Consider the following 26,186-nt stretch of genomic DNA (forward strand, 5'->3'; position numbering starts at 1 on the left):
CGGATCAGGGCCACTTGTAAAACATTTTGGAATTTTATAGTTGTAAAGCATGAATTTTGCATGATAGAATGAAACACTAAATACCTTTTAGAGTAAGAGAGCTGAAAGAAAATTTTCTTCTTCACACAGGTTATTAAATAATAAAGATGGTAGTAATTAAGATAAAAACAACACTTATTGTACTGGAAGGAAGGGTGTTTTGCAAAAAATTACAAGTCATTTCCATTTTCCTCCTTGAATTTGATGGCCCATGCAGTTTGCCATCCAGCACAACTTCTACATGCAAACTGCCACGATCCTCATCCAGGCGCTTGTCAGAAATGAGTTTGACAAGTTCCTTTTCTTTCCAGAATGCTATTCTGATTTTCACACTTAATTCATTGCTCACGGTGTCTACTAGAGAAGATGTAACACACATAAGTGTCAAATTGTGCTGCTATTTAAATTGAAGGAAGAAACCTAAATGTGGCATGTAAAGCATTGACTATTTATTAGCTGACATGATCCACCATTAATACAATGTCACTTTAATTGAGTGATTTTTTCTCTTCCTTTAAAGGAGAGGAAAAGTGATCCAGATTTGGATGAATTGAAGCAATTCCATTCTGTGAGAATAACTCCACTCAAGTGTAAGTGCGGTAGTGGAATTTTAAGTGGGAAATAGAGATCTCACATAAATTTCCCTCAGTACAGTCAGAGCCCATCTTAGATAATTAAGACATGGGCCTTACTATTTTCTTTTAAAAGACACAGAAGGCAGTGTTATATATTTTAGCTGGAATTAAGTTTAAACCTCAATGTAATGTAAAATGCTTCAGTCTGACAGATCTTAGATGTTGGCTCACATATTCTGAGGCCCTTTTTGAAGATTTGCTACGGTACATTTTAAAAGCTGGTAAATTCAACTGTTTGTAGCTGACCTGGAGAGTCTTGCACTTTCAAGCAGGTTCCCATCACATATTGATTATTAAACAGTATTACATATTATCATTCAACAAAGTTTCCATCCAGCTAAATCATAAATCCCACCCATTGATCCCCTGTAATAATTAAACCACTAGTATGCATACCTACTGGCCTAGAGCAAAAACGATGAAAAACAACAAAGGGGCTTAATTAGGCATGATCGTGCCTATAAGCTCAATAAAAACGCACAGGCAAGGAGCAAATATCATTATGGGCTTTTCTCTTCACAATTTCCTTTCTGTAAAAAATACTGGTAACCTAGGCCCTGTGAGGGCTTATTACAGTAAGCGGTTAAAGTAACAAGTTACACTTCTTCAGAGGACTCCTCTACCCGATTATAGGGAACTGGGTTGTTCCTAAAGACGTTCATGTGGGTGGGCAGGTAGAACTTTGGATTTCAAAGGAAAAGATAAGAGACAGGGTACAAAAGGACTGACAGAATAACCGATTGACTTGTGTTTAGTGAAATAACTATGCTTAACTCTTCTCCATCACTTTCTAATCTGTAAAAGGTTTTGACCTGTTTTATGACTGTATCATTTTCTATCCAAGGTATTTACATGGTCCATTACCATAGTAATCTGCATACCTAGAGTCTTTAATGTATTTATCTTTGCATACTGAGAGACAGAAGCGCTAGTATCGCTCAAACTCCTCACCCAGAGATTGAATCATTTCTTTCAGATAAAAGAGGGAAACTACAGCGTAGTAGGATGTTGAAACCACACATTCAAAGTGCCAGGTTCCAATCCCTTTGTGGGGCTGGAAAGGAGAAATGAGAGAGGACTAGGTCAAGCTGAAGCGTTCTCCGTGTGTTCACCAACACTTGACACTGGTGGTAAAGTTGGAAAAAAAAGACTCAGATTATTTGACTTTGCTTGCTCTCTATGGCCACTGGACTGCACTGCCTCACATATAGTAGGATTTAATCCAGTCAGCAAACACCAACTCCGCAGCCTACCTGTTCATCCGCTGTCTCATGCCATCTTCAGAAAGCAAATTGTGAGTGGAAAACACTTCGTCCTGGTCCATACAGTTAAGATTTTCCAGCCCTATCCCTTTTTCTTTACAAGAAATATTTTGAGAAATGCAGAAGGCTTAAAAATGAATCTCTGGCTGGTTGACTAGCTTAGAAATTAATGATTAAGGGGAGAGATTTCACAGAGTTAATTTTTTTCCAACTTCCTTAAAGATTAGTGTCTATAGTCTCTCACCCCTAGATACATTTAGTATATTTCATTTATATATTTATAAAATACTCATCCATTTGAAAGTGTTTGCTGCTAGAGAGAATGTAAGTTGAACGTAAGTTGGATTTATACAGCCCCTTTCACATTCAAGGTACTCGTATCTACTTTATAGTAATGGATTTGGTGCCATCAGCATGAGGCATATACATGCAAACAAGCAAAGCACGTAGTCACAGGCAACTTTGCATAAAGTCCTGAGCTTTAGATAACTCCTTTAATTGGAGGCAAAATATAGGCAAGGCCCCAGTGCTGTAATCTCTACAAGGACAATTGCATTGTTAATTCCTTGGTATGTTACCAACAGCAGAGGGCTTCCTTCAGTTCTTCATGTTTGGGTGCACTCCTCAGAAGAAGCATCATCTTGTAGTGTCGATGGAACTGGGAAATTAAGAGCTGGCTTCATGTCCTGCATCTGTCACAGATTCATGGTGTGAACTTGGGCATTTCGCCCAATCTCCATTCCTCGTTCAGGAACTTCCTATTTCATTTTGAAAGAATCCTTTTTCTCTAGGAGTCTTGAAAACAGTTAATCAGTTGCATTTTCAGAGCATCATCCAGTTTTCCTCTTATCTCACATCTGTATCCAACTGTTGTCAGCTGGCTTATACTTATTGTAAGCTCTTTTGAGGTTAAAACCATGTTTTGGTTCTGAGTTTGCAGTCGGTTTGTCGAGTAAAGAAGCTCTCGGGCAGTATCATAAATTATAACACCACCACCAAGATTTAATGAGCATCTGAAGACAACAAATCTTGGCTCCAGACCTGAGCTAAAGTAATTCATTATTAACAGTATACAGTGGCGTGGCCTCGACACAACAAATATTCTGATCTTCTAGTTAGCTGTTTCTCTACATTCCATTTTCTTTCACACATTCACACCTTGAGAACCACTGCACTAGTTTAAGTCAGAGGAGCAATGAAAAGGTGATGTAGTCTTGCTGGTAAGTAGGGGTAAACCCGAGTATAACATCAACCCCTATGTCTACACCCGCACTTTCAATAAAGGACAAAGCTTTTTACCTATTATTTTCATTTCTGAGATACAAAATGAAGTCTCTTTTGCTGTTCAGCTAATCCTTACACTGTCTTGGAGAAGAGATATGTTTTTGTCACTTCCTCATGCTGATAAGACTTGTATCAAAGTTATGGGGGAATGAATTGCAATTTTTCAATTTAAGAGACTGCTCATATCAGTCAGAGTCTTAGTTAAACAAATCCCCTGTGAACCAAGAGATAAGGTGCAACATATTTGTGTATTAAATAGAAGATTTGTTTCCGGTGCTATGTGCAGCAAATAAATATATTAACATTTCTCCCAGTGTTCATTGATAATAACTTACTAAATAGTGCAATTACTGTGATATCCAGCCAATTAGGCTGAAACAACTATTTGCTTTGGTCTGCACTTAATGTGATGATAAGTTGACAAAGATGTCTCAAGCACTCTCTCTAGAGCATTTACTTGATCCCCACACCGTAATACTTTGCCCTCAGTATCTGTCAGGTTTGAGTCCTGCCTACGTTAATAGAGACGCACAGAACCACTATATAGTGTAGCAGTCACAGTACCACATGGTTTTAAAATGGAATTCACACTGCTGTCCATTTACTGGATTATACTTGTCCTAAATCTATTTTTATACCAGTGTATTATATCTTTGTATGAGTTTGTCTAGCCTGTTACAAATTAGTTTAGAAAAGGACAAATTACTTCTAATTGAGCATAGCTGAAGAACTCGGTGTTACTGTTTGCCAAAAAAGATTCAGACAGAATCTGTTTTCCCTTACCGAGGTAAAACAAGGCGTTTACCCTGCTATGGAGAACAGGATTCCAGGGTTCTGTTCCCAACTCATTTCATGTATTACAGTGGAACATTACAATTATCATTCAAAAAAAAAAAAAAAAAATAAAAAGAAAAAAAAATTTCATTATACTTAAAGGGAATAAAGTTTAGAAAGCACAAAATTAACAGAAAATTTTGTGTCACTACCAACATGCTACTAGAACGCTCCTGTGCGCTGTCATCAGCAGTCAGGAAGTCAACTGTATGATATGACATCAAGTGGCTTACCCACATGCTTTGTATTGGCTGGGGAGAGGGAAATTATCACAGCTTCTTTGTGAAGCATCCAGCATTGTCTGCTGTCAGCGACCAGGCACAGGGGCACAGAAATCATTGTTCTGTTTCATTCTATTTCCCTTTATAGCACTTGGTTTCTCAGTAATAGTCTGGCTCTTCCATTTGAGTCTGAAATGAGAGCCTTCAACGCAGTGAAGTATGTCAGGAAATTGTCGAAGGGGATGGACAGAAACAGAGTGTAGGTGCCTTCGTAAGGTACGGCCAGGGCAAGGAGATGTACAGATTCAGGTACTGTTCCTTTTGAATGCTATGGGGACAATTTCATTTTAATCCACTGATGAAAGGGTCTATGCACATGTTAGTGGTCAGAGGTTTATGTGACCGTGAGGAGAGCAGCAGATGAGAGCACTGCAACTAACAGCCTGCGATGTACACAAGCTGAATGAAAATCCATAAAACGTACCTCTGGTCTCTCCCTAAATCAATAATCAAAGCCAGCTACTGATGGCTTTGGACCACTTAGTTCATAGGGTAGAGGCTATTTCCAGGATTTACCTTCTCAAAATTTAGTGTTTTAAGAAAAAGAAAGGTTAAGAGAAAAAGAAGAGTTAAACATTGCTCTCTCGTCGTATTACAATTTCCCTAGGTGAAACAGGTAACGCAGTGATAATTTTTAAGACTACCAGCAGTCTTCATTATCCAGTTATTCCGAACGCTCTCAGATAGTTAGCTGGAGTTGTGACATTTCAGTCCCTGTCACTCTCTAGTTATAACCTGGCTGGTCCTCAGCTCAGGGGTTTGTCACATAACCTTGTGCGCTCATCTGGACAAAAGATCCTCACGGAGCAGAACTCACAGGGATTCAATTTCACACTTGTGATACAAATACAGAAGAGCAGCAACAGCCAAACTGCTATCTTCCTTTGGAAAATGTGATGAAGTGTTTCCACCAGGGCTTTTTAGAAGAAGGAATAGCTAAAGAAAAGGAATTGCAATGATAATAATACTTCAGTTGATGAGTTTGTAAACCTGCTGAATGAATCTTAGGCAAGAGGGACAAAGCTTTCACTGAATACTTACACAAGACTAGCTAGAGAAACACCTGTTAAATATGAATAAAATTCAGCTGTGCACAGAGGACTAGCATAAGACTTAAACACCACTTAACACCGAGATCAGTCTCCAGAGGAAAGCCAGAAAACGTGCATTGGCCTGTTGTATGCCTTGTGTGGAAAGCTGAAGCTTAATCTGTAATTTCCAGCAAGTCCCCCAAACACCAGCAGAGAAAGCACCCTACAGAAATCACAGCACCTAGCAGGTCTCCCCTCTGTCGTGTAACATATGAGGGTGATACTCAGGACTCCAGGACCATGGCTGTGGTTTTAAGCACTTAGCAAGTGAGGCCATACTAAACTACACTGGCTTGTCTGCATCCGGACCTCAAGGCCTGGAGGAAGTTAATAGACTGCCCTGGTACGCTCATATGATGGAGAACAAGATCTACAGTAGCTACAATTTTTGAACTTTATATTAATATGGACAACTTAGAAAAAAATATTTAAAGGAATTTTAGAGGAAAACATAGCATGCCCGGTATGAGGAAATCATACCAGGCTTTCTCAGAATTCTAGTCCTGTTTAGCCACAACAATAACAGTATCTTGTGACATGCAATAGCATAAGGTTTTATGATCAATTCCATACTACTGCTTTTTTTCACAAAGTAAAGCTACATTTTCAAGTATGAGTGCAGATGAACTAGGCACAAAAACACTAATGGGAGTGATCCGATACTCTGAGTTCATCCCATCACTGGGAGCCGAAGGAGGAAACTTTAGGGTTGTTTCTCCAAACAGAATTATGACACTCATCTGAGAAAAGTAAGTAGTAGCGGAGGGAATTATGAAAAGAGAAATATTAGAGGCAATTTTTTCATTACCCTGTTGGCTTCCAAATACGGAGATTTCAGCAGGTGTAACCTCCATTTCTAGTGAAATGGAACTGCTTTATCCATATTATCTTATTGCGTTAAGTCTTCTGCAGATATCCATTGTGACCTTTAACAGTCTGATAATCTCTGCCAGTGAATGACACATCATCCATCAGTTTCCCGGTAAAAGCTGATCTAGCAAATGGGAATAGGCAGATGCTGCCTCTGGCCTGAACCTTTTTTCACTTAACAAAAAGAAAAAAAGAAACCCCACAGCAACACCCAGGCAACACTGGTGAAATGGCTGAACATGTTGGGAAATATGATTGCCATCAAGTTGTTCAACATGTCTCCAATATTGGTGGCAGGGACAATGAATTCACAGAATAAATTAATGCTGTCCCAAATGGATTTGAAGATCAAAGAGTCTTCTGAGCTGGGACTCCATGGATGTTCAAACCTAGATGCAAATAATGCCATGTACTTAACCTGCACAAGAGACCCTGCATGAGTCTTTTGCACCGTTTAGTTCCGTAGCGCACAGATCATGTTTTAGAAAGTTCTGGTATCGGGGTCGCTTCCAGCTTTTATCTCTTCTCATGCACATTCGCTTTTTAAGTACAAACCTAACCTGTAATTTACTCCCTTGTAACCTCTTCAGTAAGTTCAGCGGTAATTCTTTTGTGAATGTTTTTCAGCTGTTCCAGCACCAAGCTGTTCAGAACTGAATGCAGAACTTCAGGTTTCATGAATGCAGTGACTCCTGCATTACAAACATCTGAAGGGGCTTCATTACTATTTTTTTAAAGTTATTTTGGTGAGGCTAGATTTATTTGTTTGAATGACTGCTGTATTCTTGAAGGGCTGGATTTTTTTTTTTTTAAGACTTCCACTTTATGTCCTTTACAAATTAAATCTTTCACAGTTACCACAGTGTTATTTTTATTTATTTACATTTACTTCTCTTTTCCTGGCTATTTAGAAAAAAACTGCTTTCTACGATCCCAGGAGAAAAGCCTTCAAAGCTAATGACCTTGTTAAAGGTTCATTCATCACAGTAAAATGTCAAACAAGGTACTTTAAGGTAGCGAAATTGAATGGCAAATGTATCTTTACATTATTATTTAGGAAAAAAATCCAACAAACCCACACCTAGAGGTAGGCCTGTCGATTCCATGCATTTAAATGTCATTCTTGCCCATTTCTTGGCATTTTACGTCAGGTTGAATATAACAGGGACTCTACCAACGTAAGGTAATGGAGCTGGCTTCTGGAACTAAATATTGGTTTTCCCTGGAATAACGTGCAAATGGAGACATTTTTCCTGAAAAATCCTCAGGATTAAGGTTTTAGTTTATTTTTTTATATAACCACTCATGTCTCAGGGGATACATCTCAGGCAGCTAGTGTAATTGTTAGTTTTCCCACCTAATGACCCAGTGATAAATAGGCATACAAACATCTATTCCAACACCCACGTACGCTTGATAAGTAACTTTCTGGTGCGCAAGCACTCACCCATGTCTGTCTCCAGGCACACATGCAGATACTCACATAATGCTGTCTTTAAAATGGGGTGAAAAAACAAAGTCCTTCTGGATCTCTAAGGATTTTATGGCAGTCTTTGCAAGAGTTGAATTTTAATCCTAATAAGATGTCATATACATATCTGTTTATGTTTTAATTATAACATGGAACACCCAAGAAAGGGCTTTGAGGACACACAGGAGACAGAAACTTGAGGGCACCTTTGCTTGGAGGAGATAGGAAAAAGCTCGCTCTTTATTTGGCCTAGCAAAACTACAAAATCTGTTGTCGCCATGATACCATAAATTTCTTTCTATGGTGATGGCACTCAAGTGATTTAGATTTCGTGAATTTTACACCAACGTTCAGGCTGACTCATGAGAGTTGCCTAGGACCACCCGAGCCTTATGCACAACTTACATTCTACATTGCAGCCTACATCCACACCAGAGCTCTATGCTTGTACAGCTTTCTAAGAGCTGTGACATATAGGAACCATCTCCCATCATCTCCCTTTCCACACTTACCACCAGTTACAGGCTACAGAGACAGGTAGTCAGGAGCCTCAGAGCCTAATATAACACAGCACGACTAAACTCAGACAGAATTGTGACCAGGCGGTGTTAGAAGTAAGAGGTTTCAAGAGGAGGTTATCAGTGGGCATGGTTTAGGAGAAAGAAAAAAGGAAGGATGGAAAAGCAGGGCTTGACAAATCCTCTTTTCTTTGTTGACACTATTGGACTGTTAAGAGCACAGCTATTCATGCAGTTTAGATGGCAAGCAACTATGGATCCAAACACCTTTACACTTTGCAGATCTTCAGATTCAGAACTTTGTTCCTTGAATCATCTCCAGAGCTGAATGTAATTGAAATTAGGTAGTAATTAAATTCCTCAGCATTGCATGCAAGTGTAATGTGTTAATAAAAAAGTAATTGCACCTTCATTGTTTCAGCAGGTTTGGCTTAATTACATGGCAGTTATATTTCTCTCTACTTATTCACTCTCAGCGAGGGCTCTCCTTACCATCTGCTGATATTTAATTAATATATGCTAAATGTCCTACTATATTATTAAATCTCATTTAGAAGTGTCCTTAGTATCTCGGTATAGGACTGCCTATATTGCAGGAGAATGAGCAGGGACCTTGCCTTGTATTTAAATAATTTAGATAAAAGAAGGCTCATTAATGAAAGAGAGGTGTTATCTTTCCCTCTAGAAATGAGCAAAAGGGGAGGACAATTATTCCAGAAACATAATGAAAACCTGGAGATTTCCCAGAGGTAAAATTTATCTAAAAATCCTTATACGCTACCAGATCTGACAGTCCTTCTGGCTGATGCAAGGCAACCCCACTAATAGTAATATTTGTGTTGATCTACATCACAGGAGAAAACAACAGATTCAATTTTGGATTTGTGAATAAAATAGAGATAAGTCTTCTTACTCTCAAGTTACAAAAGATTTGCACTAGGATATAACATAAAGTAAGCCGGCCAGGATAAAGCTTGTATTTCTGAAGATCACTTCCCTGACAGTTTTATTTTTTCCCCTTTGCAAAATATCTCCAAGGAGATTTTACATATATTATTGCATAACCCAGCACGTCAGTTAAAATATCACTCCATATGAAAAATGGATAAAAAAATAGTGAGGTATAAACGTGGCAGAATCAGGATAAAATCTTGTGCCTCAGAAATAAACACAATGCCCAAGATTTTCAAAATTGTCCATGGGTGACAGGAAGAAAAGGAATGGAGCATCTAATCATATCCGAAGAGAAATGGGAATCTGAAGTCAATTAATTTCACCGCTTTCACTATTTCCTCACAAACTCATGCTTCTGAGGCAGAGGTCCAGCTGTCTCCAGCAGAACCGGGATTTCACATACCAAAAACCTCTGCAATAATGTCTCAGTTTATCATCCAAGCAAGCAGGTTAAGTATTTGTCATTACCAGCTAAGATCACGACACAGTTCTATCGTAAACGGTGTTTCTTTGCCCGACAAACTGTCTAAGCAGAACAGTGGTGGAAGGAAGATGAATGGAGGACGCCGGGACCAGACAATCATTTAAACTTCCTCAGAAAACGATAAGAATGAATTTTTGCAAAACGAGAATCTAAATCAGAAACAGTATCAAAATCAAACCCAACTCCAATAACCTACCTACTTCACAGTTTCTCTTTGGGACAGTGTTTAACAAAAGATATTAAAACCTGGAAGAGTTATGAGTGCAAATACATTAATTTACAATATTATCTGTATTCCAAAATTCCTTTTCCATCTTTAAAAGTACTGACTCTAGCCTTTTTTTTAATAACTGCAGGTTTGTCTCATGTTATTTTGCCAAAGCTGTTGTATAGCATATTTCACGCTGAATAGAAAAGAAGGCAAGTACTCCTAACCATTAAATATCGTCTTGTACATGAAAACAATTAATAGGGTTTGAAGTTGCCTCTACTTGTATCTTACAGGTCTGATGCAAAAGTCATTGAGATGAATAGAAAAACTTCTACCGACTTCAGAAGGCTTCAGTTCTCTCTGTATAAATAAATATAATTCCCAATGCTTCATTTCCCCTTGAATGATTACACTTTTAATAAGTCATGCATTTAAAAAGGAAGGACATAGAATTTTAATAAGTAACTTTTCTCAGTGCACCTTATGAAGAATGTAATTAGATAAACCTATTAATAGCTAAACTATGAAGTAGTGACAAACTAAATGTCCATTTAGACCACGATAGTTCCATACTTACAGACTATAGAAAGGTAGTGGTCTTCAAATGGTCACAACAGAAGTGAATTCCATTTTGTTTGCATTTTAGCCAAACAGCAGTGGCTCTAACAGCCTAACCACGCTCACGCTGCTTAACCTTACATGGATATTTATAGTCTTACCTCTGTAGAATTCTCTCTAAACAGGTTTTGAAGCAGCTCCCACACTCCTGAGGCAAATTACAAATGAAATCCATGAAGAATTGGCAAGCAGCTTCCTACAACTCTGAACAACTAATTATGTTACAATACCTTTCAGATGGCTTACACAAAATAATCTCTCTGATATTCAAGGAGTCGGGGCTTGGTAGAATTTCCCTGATGAGCTTCACTTGATACGCTTTGGGAGTCTGCTACATTGCACATTAATGCCGGAAACAGTTGTTGTTTTTTGTACTGCTTAATTCATTACTTTGTTTTCCTTACGCACCTCCTACTCTCTAGTAGTACGGAAATGTTTCATTTACCGATTTAAACCCTGGATATTGGTGGCTGCTACAGTCAGTAAGCGGGCATTAGTGCTAGCAGGAGAGTGACTTAGTGTACAGAAATATTGGCATATTTAATTAAAACTTAACTCCTGCTGGTATCACAAAGGTGTCTTAAGAAACAGCAAATAACTGAGAAATGGTAGGATGGTATTGTATATAAATCCCTGAAGAGAGATTCAGACTTTGATTCTAGTCTTGGTGTTGCTACAGAGTAAATAGTCCAGAACCACATAGTTAAAAGGGAAGAAATTTAGAAGTACCTAAATAATGTAAGAGCCTATTCCAACGCTAACAGTAACTCAGACATTTCAGAGACTGTGCTTTCTTGCTATTTACTGACTTAGCCCACCGAATGCAGAACAAGGTATCAGAGTTCAATAGCCTTTAATACCTCGTGAAGTTACAGCAAAAGACAACTTGGATCGCATGCCAATGTCACCTGAAGTTTAAGGATGTGCAAAAATGAACAGATAATTTGCTTTTATTGGCACTGTGCAGTGCGTATATGTGCACAGGTCCAAGGTTTTCTAATATACTTCAGTTGTGATTAGGGCAAATACCACACACAGGTTTTGGTGACTGTGGAAGCCATAAGGCAGATTAATCACACAAGCAAAGACGATTTTGTTGGTATTATCTACAGTAACAAAACCTGAGGGAAGAAAAAGTGGAACATAAACACAATTATATCTAACAAGGTCTTTCAGATATGTCTATGGGGATTCAATGCATATTTAATTCTCGTTGCATAATTTGTTTATTGCTATTTTTGACAAGTATCTTCATTCATCAGAAATCTACTTCAAAGCTGTTGGGGGTGATCTACTACTACCAAAGCCATTAAATGTATTATATGCCTTTATGAATAAAAATAAGAACACAGAGCTAAAATGATAAAAGGTGAAACCAGCCTACCAGCAACCTGGCATTTTCCATTCCTTCCAAAAATAGCTAACAATGCATTTCAGTCAAGATCCGTACACCACCGCACACTCATCCATAGAAACAAACTTAAAACACGCATTTCCCTAATGTATCTTACAGTCCTCTGCAACGCCTCTGAATCATTGTCTCAGATGTGTTACTCTGCTGCTCTCTCTTAAGCAGCTTTCCGTGTTTTTGTTTACACAGACTACTCTGATATTCCTCTCAATTCTTCCTTTCTTCTTGTGTTTTTTGCTGAATGGCTTCATTCAGCAAACTCATCCCTACAGCTTTCCTAGGTTATCCCTATTAGAACCTCCACGTGTTTTTGGCAGTCTATGGATATGAAGGGGTTTTGGCTTTTTCCTTTTATAGAGCAGTTCCAGCTATCCAACCCGTTTTTTGCTCATGAGAACTAAATTTAATTCAAGGTGCCAAAATATTCTGGATCTTTAGATGGCTGCAACAATCCTCCTGTTCTGAGTTGCCTGGAAAAGTATCGACAGAACAATTTCAAGAGACTATTCATCTTTTTAATAAGTCATTTTCATCCTGGAGCTTTGCCATTTTTCAGCAGTCCCTTTCAGAAGGATAAGACTAATACATTTACTTCACTTTTGATGACCTTTGATTGTGCTACACTTAACAATTGGGGTATTTCCATTCACTGTTTTGCCTTGGTAACACCCTGTCACGGAGACCTAATGCTTTTAGAAATTGCTTCTGTTTCGTCCTTTTCACCTGCTCCTCCATCTCCTCCTTAAAAGGTTCACAACGATCCCATATTGCTCCACAGTTCATCCAAAACATGATTCCCTAGCAATGCAGTTTCAAAACTGGCCCATTGTACATCATGAAGAAAGACGACATTTCATAAATAGCCTGTCGTAGTAATGTTAAATGAAAGACACAAACCAGTTCCCAAAAGAAGAAGATCCCATTTATGACATTTTCTAGACGTTCTTACCCATTTTCATAAGGATCACTGGTTTTGAGGGAACTCTTAAAAATAACCATCTTGATTTAATTATCTAATGTGAATGAAGAGATGAGGATTAGCAGCTGATTAAAATGCTAGCAGAAAATAGTTATGATCAAGTGAAGTAATCCTTCAAGAATCCTAAGGCTGCACCAGATAAATTTTGCTATGGAGATTGCACCCAAGCATTCAGCAAGGCTTCTCATACCGTTTTGTCAAGAGCCCAGATTTATTTAGGAATCCAATGGGATCTGACCTGCACTCACACAAAATGATAGTCTAGAGGACAAAATAAGATCTATTCCCCAGTTCTTTCCTCCAATATTTAATAACGGAGTGCAGCCATTTAAGAGCTTTTGCAGCTGCAGTTGCAATGCAAAATTTTCCATGAGATATTTTATTAATTAATCTTATTTACTGACTCACTGAGCAACTGCCCTCTAGCTTGCCCTATTCCAGCTTTAAGAGCAGCTTCACAAAGTTATTAGAAATTATACATTTTCTATTGCCCTTTCCCTGTGTTTTCTTCATTACTCTGAGCAGGCAGAGACACTCCGTAGGGTGCTCCATGATGGGAATATTTCCCTGCAGCACAGACACTTTCTTAATTGGGATATTATTTCAGGAAAGTAAGCTATGAAAGGCTATATTCTGAATGCAAGAAAGGCAGCCTCATTCCTGTTTGAACCTTGGTTACAAACTGACCAGCAGATTTTACTGTCTAGCACCTCTTCAAAATTTTGTGGCATTTTTCTGGTTCCCGGGTCGCAGAGATGCTTATTTTGCAAGCACTTAGGATGGCTTAAGGCACTGCTTGTTCTCCTCTTCATACCTGAACTGACAGAACAAAATGCATAAGCCTTCTTCACCTACTTCAGCATCATACAAATTAACATCAAATGCCAATGAAAGTGGTTTTCTCTCATTTGGATGATTTTGTGCACTAGCAGTTGAGCGCATACTGTTCTGGCTATCTTATGGAAGGGAGTCAGAAACCTCCAGCTGCCAGCCAGCAATAAGGCGTTGGGCACTTTAATACCTTTGACTAGTCCAGGTAGCTCTGGAAAACAACATGTCCACTCAACTCAAAAAACAACCGCTACAAAATCCCTTACGTGGGTATAATGAAATTTATTTTGAAGCCCCAAATTGGACCGAATCCCATGATGCCACGTACCAAATATGATATGAACACCTAATACGGTACAATATCTGGCTTTGAGGAGTTTGCAATCTAAGCAGACACGACAGACAACCGATGAGAGAAAAAAATTATATATTTATATACATATAAGGAAGAAATCCTTCAAGAAGATAACTGACTTGCCCAGTGTCACAAGGACCGAGGAAGTCAGGCGGGACAGTTAGCTTGCATTTTCCAGCTGCCAACCTACTGGATAGAAAGTATGAACATCAGGCATAAAATATTGCCATTCTGACTTGATAAGGGTTTTCAGGGAATGATGTGAGGGCAAGGGATATTTACGTGTGCTTTGAACTGGTGAAGATAAAACCAGAAGGTACAAGGCAACAAACAGTCAGATTCTTACTTTTAGTATGTTGCTGCTGTAACTTGCAGAGAGAGAGGCAAATGAGAGAAACAAAACTCCTCTCACGGTAAAACTCCTATATAATTTGGTAGGATTGAAGCTGACATGTGACAATGGAAACTAGTCACAGAAAAAATTGCTTTCTTCTAACACTAAAGAAACTATATTACGATAAGGAAACCAGTATTTCTCCAAGAAACAACTCTTCCATTTCACTGTAGTGTTTTAGCCTTCAAACTTCCCCAGCCTGAACTAAGCAATTTTTTTTTGGTCTGAAGAAACTGATTTTGTTTACAGAAAGGAGGAAATTCAATAGTATGTCCACCATCTTTTCATGTTTTTCCCAGTCATTACAGTTCTTCTCTTCCCTGATTTCTCCTGCCTCACTGCCTATTGCGATCATGTTTTCGTAGAAGTTCATCATGAGGTTTTCACTTGAAGAAACCTGGGACTTTTGTAGATTTCATCCTTCTGAAGAATCTTGTAAAGCATATTATAAACGCATATAGAAAATGTTATTCCTAATAAATTACTCTCTAGTCCTTCCTGTTTCCTTATAGAATATTTGTTCTCAGTTAAGTTTTATACAACTCTTGCACAGGAGAAGGGTTTAGTTTTAATTCGGCATCTACAACACCAGCCTCGCTGCATAAGATGCCAGTTCAAATCCATCGTCTTTTATTAAGCCTAGCCAAAGCCCTAAAGAGCTTGTAAGTGCACCGATGGGTCCCTCGAGAAATGGGACGATGTTATTTGAATATAATTCAGAGAGTCAGACAATCAGCCTCTCTGTCACTAGGCAAACAGTTTAGCTGTGAGTGATGCTCATGAACAGCAATAATTTAATTGCATGCTGAAATCCATGCTTTCAATGTTCCAGTCCTCCTGATTTGAACTACTGTGAAGCAGGGCTGCAGCCAACGTGAGAACCATGCTTGGGCTTCTTTGTATGGTTGAATGCCAGAATAACTCAGAACAAAGATGATGCTGCAGGCAGTGCTCAGGGTAGAAAGTTCAGTCTAAACAGAGAATTAGTTTCTATAGGGATGTCTTGCAGCTCCTGCAGTAAGCGGTCAACCTACTGCAGGGTCCTCCTGGCAATATTCCCTTCACATTCAGCAGCAGAACTGACCAAAGCAAACCCTGAAGATTCCCACAACAGTAGAATCCTAACTTTTTTTTTTTTTTTAAACAGTGAGCCTTCCCAGTCAAGAACAAGTGGGAGTGTAGCAAGGCTTTTTAAACTACCTCACCTGAATGACTGAAGCTTGTGTACTGCAAGAAGCTATAAGAACACATTGGATGATTTTGTTTTCTTTTTAAAATAAAAAATAACTTCCAAAGAAATTTCATGACGGGCTTATCAGCAAAAAAGAACATTTTGCCTCCATAGGGTATTTGGAAATTATTGCAATATCTAAAAAGTAGTATATAAACTCCATTAAAAATTACCGTAGTTCTAAGAAGATGATTTCTGAAGCAAAGAGACTTACAGTTTGGTACTGTATTTCAGAGCGGTCCCAGTACTTCAGGGGAAAATTGTGCTTCTCAACGTGAATGCTCAGTGTTTCTAGCTAAACGGTTATTTCTACTGCAGTCACAGAAGCTTTTGGGCAGATTATTAAATCACAAGTAAAACAATGATATTGCCACTTTTAACATTTGCAAAGTTAAAAGATCAAAGTTTTTCAATGAAAAAATTTTCAATGAAAAAATTTTCAATGAAAAGTGTAAACTGTAACCATTCATAGGGAATTCCCACATCAGGAGAAAGTGTTCTGGAGAGGAATGCACAGCACGGTACAATTATTCAAATGCATTTTCAAAGCATCTAGTTGTCTGCTGTCCATAGATAGGAACACAGATACCTACTGTACCGATACTTCCCTGATCATCAAATTACTTGATGCACCGTGTGAACTTTTCTGCACCTTGAAAACCTCATCTGATTTCCAGGCTTTTAAAGCTTTTACAAGACTTCCACTTTACCACAAACTACTTGTGGAATTGAGGCGTTTCAACCCAAGCAGTTACTTCTGCCATTTTATTTATAGGGAAAGCAGAAATTAAATGTATTGATTACAGAGATGAGTTATGCTAAATATTTCATGGCAAAACAGATTACGCAGCTTTTTTTTTTTCTTTTTAGTATCTTCAGGTTATTATGAGTTCTTTTTTTTTTTTTTCTTGGTTTGGTTACAAAGTCCAATCACAGAACATCTTAAGCCCCAAATTGAAAGGTGACAAGCAATTAAAAAAGATATATATTTGACCACCGCCTCCTCTGTTTTTAAAAGCAGTAAATAAATTGTTTACCTTGTCAAAACTTGACAGGATAAAGAACAACGACCTGAAGAAACATCACTAACTCTGGTTCTACATGGATGCATACAGCAAGCAAAACACTGGGAAAGGATCTACATACTTATGACAGGACTGCAGCCACGCAAAGAAATATAAAGTGTTTTAATAAACAGACTTAAGCTTCAGAAGGACGGTGGGAGTTGAGATTAGTTTGCACTGATGGTTACAGTCACAGTAACACAGAAGAGACTGACTAATCTGCATAAGACTGATTTAATTCTGCTGGCCTGCTCCTTGTTTTAGAAAAGATCTACTAGACAGACAGCAACAGCAGATTTTTCTGTTTCAGCAAGTCTTTCTTCCCCACCCTCAAAAAGAAATTCTGGTCACGTGTACCCGATTCATTCTGCTTGGTATTAGACACTCAAAAGTGCCCAAGCTGATGCCACAGTGACCTGGATGATCCACATAGCCAATGGAGAGGGAGAGCAGTCCTCAGCTCTTAGCCAACGGAGTGAAACAGGAACTTCTAGAGGACGATTCTGATGTTAAATGGTCTGAGTTATTCCCTCCATTGACTACAGTTTAAAACTACATCCCTAACTAAAGCACGTCAGTAAATGTCAGAAGAGGGATGAATCATGGGTCATTGTGCTTTTCTTATTTTTTCTACAAGCAACTTTCCTTGCTGTGGGAAGGTACTACATTGAGTATATGAGCTCTGCGGGCAGGAGTTTGGTAGGACAACCCAAGCAATGTGAAACAAAGGATAGGAACTAGGGGAAACCAGTTCAGGAGTTCTGCAGGTTAGGGGCTGACAGGAGAATAATCTACCTCAAGAGTCCTTCAAGTTTTAGGGGCACAGTGAGCTGTGTTGCCATTCTGACAGATGTCACACCAAAGCAATGGAATCTGTCTAGATAAATGTGGCACATCTTGACAAAAGTAATCAGAAAGCAAAGACTTAAGTTGCTGATTAAACATGAAGAAGTAATAAAAGTTTTTTGTTGAACCATCAGAGCAACAGCTGCAACTATGCAAGCTACACAAACAATGAAAAGTTTTGGGTACGTATTATCATCAAATACTCTGAATGTGCGCTTGTAGGTAGCCAGGAATGGGTGAACCAGTATTGGGAGGGGAGCAGTAATGGACGAACCAGTATTGGGGGGGAGCAGTAATGGATGAACCAGTACTGGGAGGGGAGCAGTAATGGATGAACCAGTATTGGGAGGGGAGCAGTAATGGATGAACCAGTATTGGGGGGGAGCAGTAATGGATGAACCAGTATTGGGAGGGGAGTAATAATGGATGAACCAGTATTGGGAGGGGAGCAATAATATTTTCAGAGATGCAAGGCCCTTACCACCAGAAGGGAAGAATATTAATTAAGGAGTTCAAAACAGGGGAGGGGAGGGGGAAATCACTCATAGTCTGGAAGTCTTTTCACAGGTAATTTCTCCAAACAAGGTTTTAAACATGGTATGATGATGCTTTTCACTAGCAGACAACTACATTGATGAGATCAAAGATCAGTTCTCTAAAGGCCTACCAACACTGATTGATAGCATGCTCAAACATGCCATATGTTATACAATGGTGGTTGCTGTTTGCAGTATTAGTGCTTGTAACACTCAGAATGCATATCAAAATCCAAATGATGAAAATATTACAACTGCTTCTGGGATCACAGCTTATAAATGACGGGACAGCATTCCAGGAGAAGCCACACGTAAAAGAATTTGGGATTCCCCAGACAGAGTCACCAGAAGTCAGAGTGACCATACTTATTTCAGAAGAACATTTAGACCAGCCCTTCCAAATGTCAGAACATAGAAAATAACTTATATTGGAAGCGATCAGCTGCGTGGTGACACTAGGCGTCAAACTCCAGAAAAACAAAACTGCTGAGAGCATTACAAAAAGTGACATTACGAGACCTACAGTCACCATTTCAAACTGAATTTGAAGAACAGATATCAGGCACTTTAAGACTTCCAACTACAAGTAACACCACAGTAGTCAACATTAACATGACATGGTCTTTCATGTTTGACACTATAAAAGATGTCACAATAACAGGCGTACAAGGTAAGGAAATCAAAGTTCAAGATAACTGAGAATACGTGGAATCATATGAAAGAAACAAAATAGGTCAAAACAATGAACTCCTCAAAACAGGGGAAGTAGCATGAGAAAATGGAAGAGGAAGCACTTCACCAGAAGAAGCTGAAGAGGTGCTCCAAGAGATAAGAATAAACACTGAACACAACACCACCTTAACTGGTAAGCTGAAATGAGCACAAGGTGCTGGCAAATATAAGCAAGGAAAGACTTTAATAGAAAGAGCACATAAATGAGCAGAAAAACTTTCAGGCTTGTTAAATAGACTCCACTTGTTTGCCTGTGTGATAACACCTTTAGTCAGGCACTGCACTGTCTCACGTTGCAAACAAAAATGGAAGCTGTAATTAGAGGGTTAAAAGGTGAGAAAGCTACCGGCAAAGAAAGCCGTTGTGAAATGCTGAACAATGCAATAAAAGGACTATTGATATTTTGGAATTTTTCAAGGTACAAGAGCAGAAAAAGGCTACAGCAAAGTCGGAAAGTGAAATCACCTCTACAGCACTGAATATATACTTAATTCAGTAAATTCAGATCTTAGCATAAGCATTGGTGTCAAAGAAGCATGGGGAGGGGAGGAAAAAACCTCACTGGGAATGTCTGAGTTGCAGAGCTATGCCAGTAAAGCAAGTTTACTTTACCTCAAGCACAGTTTTAGGAGACAAGGAGAAGGAAAAATGAGCATACTTAGGTCTATGTAGTTTTAAGATGACAAGAATGCACAAGAAGTAAATAACGTTACAAGACTTAGCCATCAAAAATCTATAGACTATAGTATCACTTCAAATACTGCTTGCAGCTTAGCACCAGGATATGCACAAGCTGGAAACCAAAAAAATATGAGCAGACAACTGTTTTTGAAAAACAAGTTAAATGAATACTGTGTAATAAATGGAATGCATTTATCATAAGTAAAAAGTTTGAGAAAGAAAAGTTTGATTAAATCTTTATCACATTATCTAAAAAAGCTGTAAACAATCTCAAAAACATAACTAGCACCTCAGCTTTGGAAGGAACAGCATCACGGAAAGACAGATTGTTCAGATCATCCTTTCATTGAACACTCTAGCTTCTGATACACATTTTGAAAAACGCCTGTTTTCTGCCTACCTTTTATGATATCTGCACGTCCAGGTGAAGGGGCTGCACAGTTGGGATTACTGAGTCCAGTTTGGAGACTGAAAGTGCCCTTATCCAAAGTCCACTGATACCAACTGAACCGTTTTCCAGCCTGCATATCCCCAGCCTTAATTTATTCCAATGCAATTTGGAAGATGCTTTTAACGTTAAACTTGTTGAACTTGCGCTTAATATCTTCACTCAATTGCATTAGAAGGTAGCAGTGTACTCATCTGTGCAGAATCCCTGGATCAAGGCCCCAGTTTCTATGATACCTCTAGCCCTTGCTACCCATGTAGAACCAACAGCATTCACAAAGCTGGCATGGCACTTATCCGTTTTTATGTTGCAAATTAAATAGACATGCTTCACTGCTGTAAGCTCAGCAAACTGGAGAGAAAATTCACCCTTGAATGTACAAATCAATTTTGGTTTATATTTTGCCCCTGGATGCTGGGCTCTGACACTGACAAACACAGTGCTGCCTGACAAGTATCTTTTAGAAAAGGAGAAGGATAAAATACAGTGGAGGGGGGAGAGGCAATTCCTCTGTGTTTTCATTTACAAGCTGTTTACTAAAACATCTAACATCTCCAGCATGCTCTGGTGATTGGCATTATCTGCAATATGCGCACAGCAGCTGGGCAGAGATGGTGCCTTCCCTTTACCCCTTCCTCATTTCTAATTTCTTATAGATGGCAAGCAAATGCCTTCCCTTTCAAAGAGTATTAAAAATCAGTAACGTAAGGGAGCAGAAAGACTAGCAGGCTGGCCATTCATTCCCTATGAATCATCCTGCAATTTCTTAGTTTGACAATTGTGCCTCATATATTTTAATATTGGTTTTGAAAGAAGAAAGCAAGTCAATTCCTTCCTTAACAGCTCCCTGTAATTTCAGCTCGCTCCTTACTTATGTATGGAACTGACTTGGGTGAAAAAGGTTAGAGGCAGACGAATTTCAAGTTTCAGAGCTCAGGAAAGGCTAATAAAACGTACAATAATCTTAATGTTTGGCTTTCACTGAGCTGCAAACACCTTTTATATTAACTGAAAAAGCACCACTAATGTTGCAACAGATGCTTTGAGTTTTAAGGAGATTTCCTGAACTCCTTTGCAAACTTTAAGCTACCCAGCATTCTTTTCTTCCGGCAAGTGGACTGGCAATCTGTACCCCCTTAGGTTATCACATATTTATATTCTTACAGCACTCAAAATATTCAATTGACCTTCAACATTATTGTTCTACTTGTATAAAAACATAGTATATTCTGTATGCTGAAAGACACGTATTTTGAGTCACAAAGAAAGAACAAGAGGTGGGAATAAGCTGGCAGTTCTTTGGGCGAAATCTCTCTATTTTAGATTTTTTTATGCTTGCAGGTACTCAAATACAGGGATTTTCATTTTCAAAGTTACACCTGGTTCTTTAAAACAAACACTGTCAAAGAAAGAAAATCTTCTTTACAAGGTCAAAACCAAACAGGTGAGCCATCTAAGCAATCTCTTCTCCCCCGTCTAAGGTACAAAACCTTCAATAAGCTCTTGGAAAGTACCAGCACTGGGAGGCGCAGCTGCAGAGGCTGTATCTGCCAAGCACAGGGCGCCTCTTGGTCCTCCAGCCGTAAGAGAACAAATGAATTATAAGAAATGATAAGAAGAGTGAAAAAGTTTCTGCAGGTTTTCTTGTTTCAGACCAGTTCCTGACCATGATAGGCTCTGTTTCTTACGAAGTGGCTCTTTTCCTCTTCCAGAAAAAAGAATTATTTGATTACACCGGAGAATGGAAGAGTGGCTTGGCTGGACTGCGCATGCTGGCATTTCTGTAACATCTAGGATTATTTAATATTCTTACACTAAGCACTCAAACGCATAACTCCCCTGAAAGGCCCGGTGTAAAAAGCCTGCTCCAAACAAGTCTAATCCCTGTGGTAACGCTGAGTTCAGTACAAAGTACAGTAAAATTTGGTATTAAAGACCGAGGATTAATTACTTTTTGAGATTTTTTCCATGAGATCGTTGGATACGTATTTTGGAGCAGATCTCCTGCTGACATAAGTCAGCATAACTCAGCTAAACTCAATACAATTACATCTGTTTACTCTCGGAGAATACCTGAGGCTATCTCTCACAGGCATTGAGCTAGCAATATTTGCATTTGCCCGGTTAATGGTGTAGTTTCTCCTGATTATCATTTGTGAAATTTATTTAAGTTATAATGAATTTGGCACAATATTTTGTTATTTTTCTCTCCTGAAGTTCAAACAAAAGCTCTCAGCCACTGTGTGGCCGAGCACAGAACTGTTGTGAGGAATAAAGGAAGGCGTTTTGCTGATTTCACTGCTCTCCAAAGCAGACTAATGTCATTTGGATTAAATGAACCAGAAGCTTTGTTTCTCCTACTTGCCTACACTTATGCCATCACCCTGTGTTTTTCATGTTCCCACACCATTCCGAGTATCCCAATCTCAATGTACCAGCATAAGTAATATATACCATCTGCAAGGTCATTCCTTGATTTGAATTTTTATGCAAATGCACAGATAAAATCATCTAATGCGGGGTTAAGATGTACCCCTCCTTTCCTCTCCTTCCCACCCATCACCTCCCACAGTTACTTTACATGCTACATTCAGCAGCAATGGGTCTGAAGAACAGCACTGCCAATCCTAGCACCATGAGGCTTTTCAACGGATCATAAAGAATGCTATAATAACAAGAAAAACAGCTTCCAGGAAGAGAGGGGGAGAGTTATGGAGGTGGTGGAGATACAGAGATCCTCTCTCCTGTAAACCGCCAGCCACACTGCCCTGCCCATAAAGCAGGACATAGCAAGCATATCGCACATATCTGAAAGAACGGACAGTCCCTACTTATACAATCAATTCAGAGATCAGAAAATAGATATGATTTTTTTTCACACTGCAGGATTTCTGCAAACAGATCAGAAGAGGAAAATTAGCAATATTAAATGCTACCTCTTAAGTAGGCTGAGCTCATTCATTGCCGAGCTACTAGCAATTCAGCTCAATGCCTGCAAGAGAGCTATCAATCACAAAAACACTTGCTTTTGTATCTGTGCTAAAATCCATATACTTCCACTCTATTTTCTGTTTTATTATATTTGAAGCCATAGTTCCATAGATCATCTGGATGTCTTTAGTGCAGCCATCATCATTTCATGAGATGAAATTACATATATAAAATCTCTACTCAGACTACACGTCTGCTATGGTTATCTTGCACACAGATTCACCTGGTAGGACAAAACTAAGGAGTCCCACCAGGCTGAAACTCCCCCCCTTTCTCTCTCTCCTTTTTGTCCCCACTAGCAGCAGCTGGCCCTCTATGCTTGCTATCACATCCTGCGGTCCAAAGGTGGCAGCGCACATTATCACATTCCCCCTTCCCAGTTTAAAGCTGAGATGTAGCCATCCACAACCAACTGCTGCTGTTTGGTTGTGTCTGGCAATATCCGATGGGGGTATCTGGAGTCCTCAGTTCCCAGACAGAATATGCATCCCAGGTTTTCTTCAATGAGGAATGTATTTCTAATCCTTATAACTTCACAGAACTATTTGAAAACACTGGCTGAGCACAAACAGTCTACAGTCTCGAAAGCAAGTAAAAATTTAGCACGTAAAACTAACGTATATAAGGTTCATAACCCATGATTTTAAAGTATCAGAGCTTGATTAATACTGCAGCCCTCATTACTTCAAATTTAGGGCTACTACACAAATGCAATTTAGTGCAGATCAACCATTTTAATAAATAACAACTGATAATTGTCACAATCACTCCCTCTCCCATGTCTTTTAAGCTGAATTTGTACTGGAAAGTTCCGTATCACAGCTGGTTTTTTTTCATTCTTCTTGGCATATACTCATGAGAGGGGAGGAGCTCAGAAGGATTATGCGGTGCCTGAAGAGACTACCAATACCTGTATTTCAGGGAACGGGAACCTTCAAACAATACATCAATTTGGAACTGTCAACAGAAAGCCACAACTTTAATTCATCATTTACTTTCTCAGGAAGAAAGAGTTTTCGAGAAAGACAATTATAGATGAGCACAAGCAGTTGGTAATTGGGGTTAAAGATTGTGCAGGTAACTTGTTACCTCCAAGTCTCTCTCCAGAGCTGATTATAACTGGAGGTTTGTGAAATATCCTTGTCTGCTGAATTTATTGGATCTTTATTTTGCATTCAGAGGAGGAGGTTTCATCTAGGAGGTACATACAGAGACAAAAGTGTAGTTGGATTCTATGTAAAACAACTCTGCATTTTGAAAACCGTACCTTGCCAAGCTAAGATTCACAACAAACCACAGAAAACAACTACTCTAAAACAACCTCAAAATAAGTTTGCACCCTCTCTGCTATGAAAGTTTCAAAACCCAGCAGCATTTCTGTAACCCATATCTTCTTGATTACTGAACAATCAAAGGTCACAGTAATTATTCCCCTTTATGGGGAAAGCGAGCCGACGCAGAGATATTACCTGAGATCACACACCACTTTGGGACAGGAACAGAACTTGTGACTCTCGGTATGGGAATTTCACCAACAAGGCACAGCGCCCCTCCTGAATTTCATCTATTGAGCAAGGCTACACTGAATTCTCACTTTAACTTCATAATCCTTCTTGTGCTACGTTTTGCATGGAAGTGCATTTTATGGGTTTAATGCATTTTGGCAGAGCTCATTTCTCGCAGTGATGACAACACTGAGCATCAGGAATGAGCACCACTGATAAAACACTCTTTCTGCCCTAGCATATTGTTGTGATGCTGCATCTGGCCTGTGTGAATGGCATTCATTATAGCTGGTACACCAAGATAATGATATGCTGGAGCCAATTATGTCATTCACTTGCTCTCTTGCCAATTAGCTCTGCCTGCCTGTCTAGCTGGTTCCAGTAAGGACTGTTGCCAAGACTGAGAAAAGAAAAATTCTTTAGCCTTTGAGAATATGCATAATGCAGTTTTAGTCAGTTTTCAGCCACCTTCAGGAATCTCAGGGCATAGACAGACGATCACAATCAACACGACCAAACTTTTCTGGAAAGCACCAGCTGAAGTGCATTTTATTTAAACTAAGTTGGTGCTTTTAAAAGTGATTCGGTGCTGTACTGCAGAGCGACAAATTCTTATTTACATAGAGACTCCTTTATTTTCTCATGGCTATATTCTAAAATGGACATATATTTCTTTTGCAGTCAAAGCATGTTCTAGATACATCGTTAACAACAAACCCTTGGTACTATGATCATTTATATCTCCTATGAAGGCAGTTACCAGCCAAAGCTCTGTCCCAGTGTTGCTTAAACCATCTGTAGTGTAAACAGAAATTCAGAAAATATCTCATATACATCTACAACTGTACCACCACAGCGACACACAATATACATTTCTTCCATAATAAACTGACAGAATGAGTTTGGGGATACATCATTCAATCACTATACAGCAATAGTTATCTTATTACATAGCTATACTATAACGTACTACTCAAAAACATATATACGCTTGTACGCACACAGATGTGTATATATATATGAAGGAAAGAAGAGCAACAGATATAATTAGTGTACTCCATAACTTAAGGACCATTAATTGCTTTTATAGCTGTGTAAGATAAATTAATACTACAGGTAGGCATACTCAGATGTCAAGCTTTGCAAGCAAGTGACCAGCTGTGGGTGTTGAAAGGGAATCTCACTCACTACTCCCCCAGTTACAACAGCACACAGCTTATGGGGAGGGGGGAATAGATTCTGTGGCTATAGCTTCACGTGGAAGTTATGTATATGTTCGAAATTAAGCAATCATTCATGTACTCAAGACAGACTGCAACAATACAAATGTAGATACATCTTCCTGATGTGAAATTTTTGCATCTCGGTTATGCCCATCTGTAAAATGGGAATTATAATACGCTTTTTTCTACTCTTTCTTCTCTCCTCTTCCTCTAATTCCTTCTGTAACCTCCCTAGAGAATTCATTGCTCTTGCAAACTCTTCAGCATGAGAACTTTTTCTTAATATATACTTGAATGTATCAAAAGAACCGAGCTGTAAGGCTCACAGGAATACAAATAAAATTATGGTACAGAAAGTAGAGACTTCTTGGTTTGAATCATTCTTAGAGACTAGATAAAACAGTGAC

This window comes from Platalea leucorodia (assembly GCF_965183815.1).
Source record: "Platalea leucorodia genome assembly, chromosome: W".
NCBI classification, from domain to species: Eukaryota; Metazoa; Chordata; class Aves; order Pelecaniformes; family Threskiornithidae; genus Platalea; species Platalea leucorodia.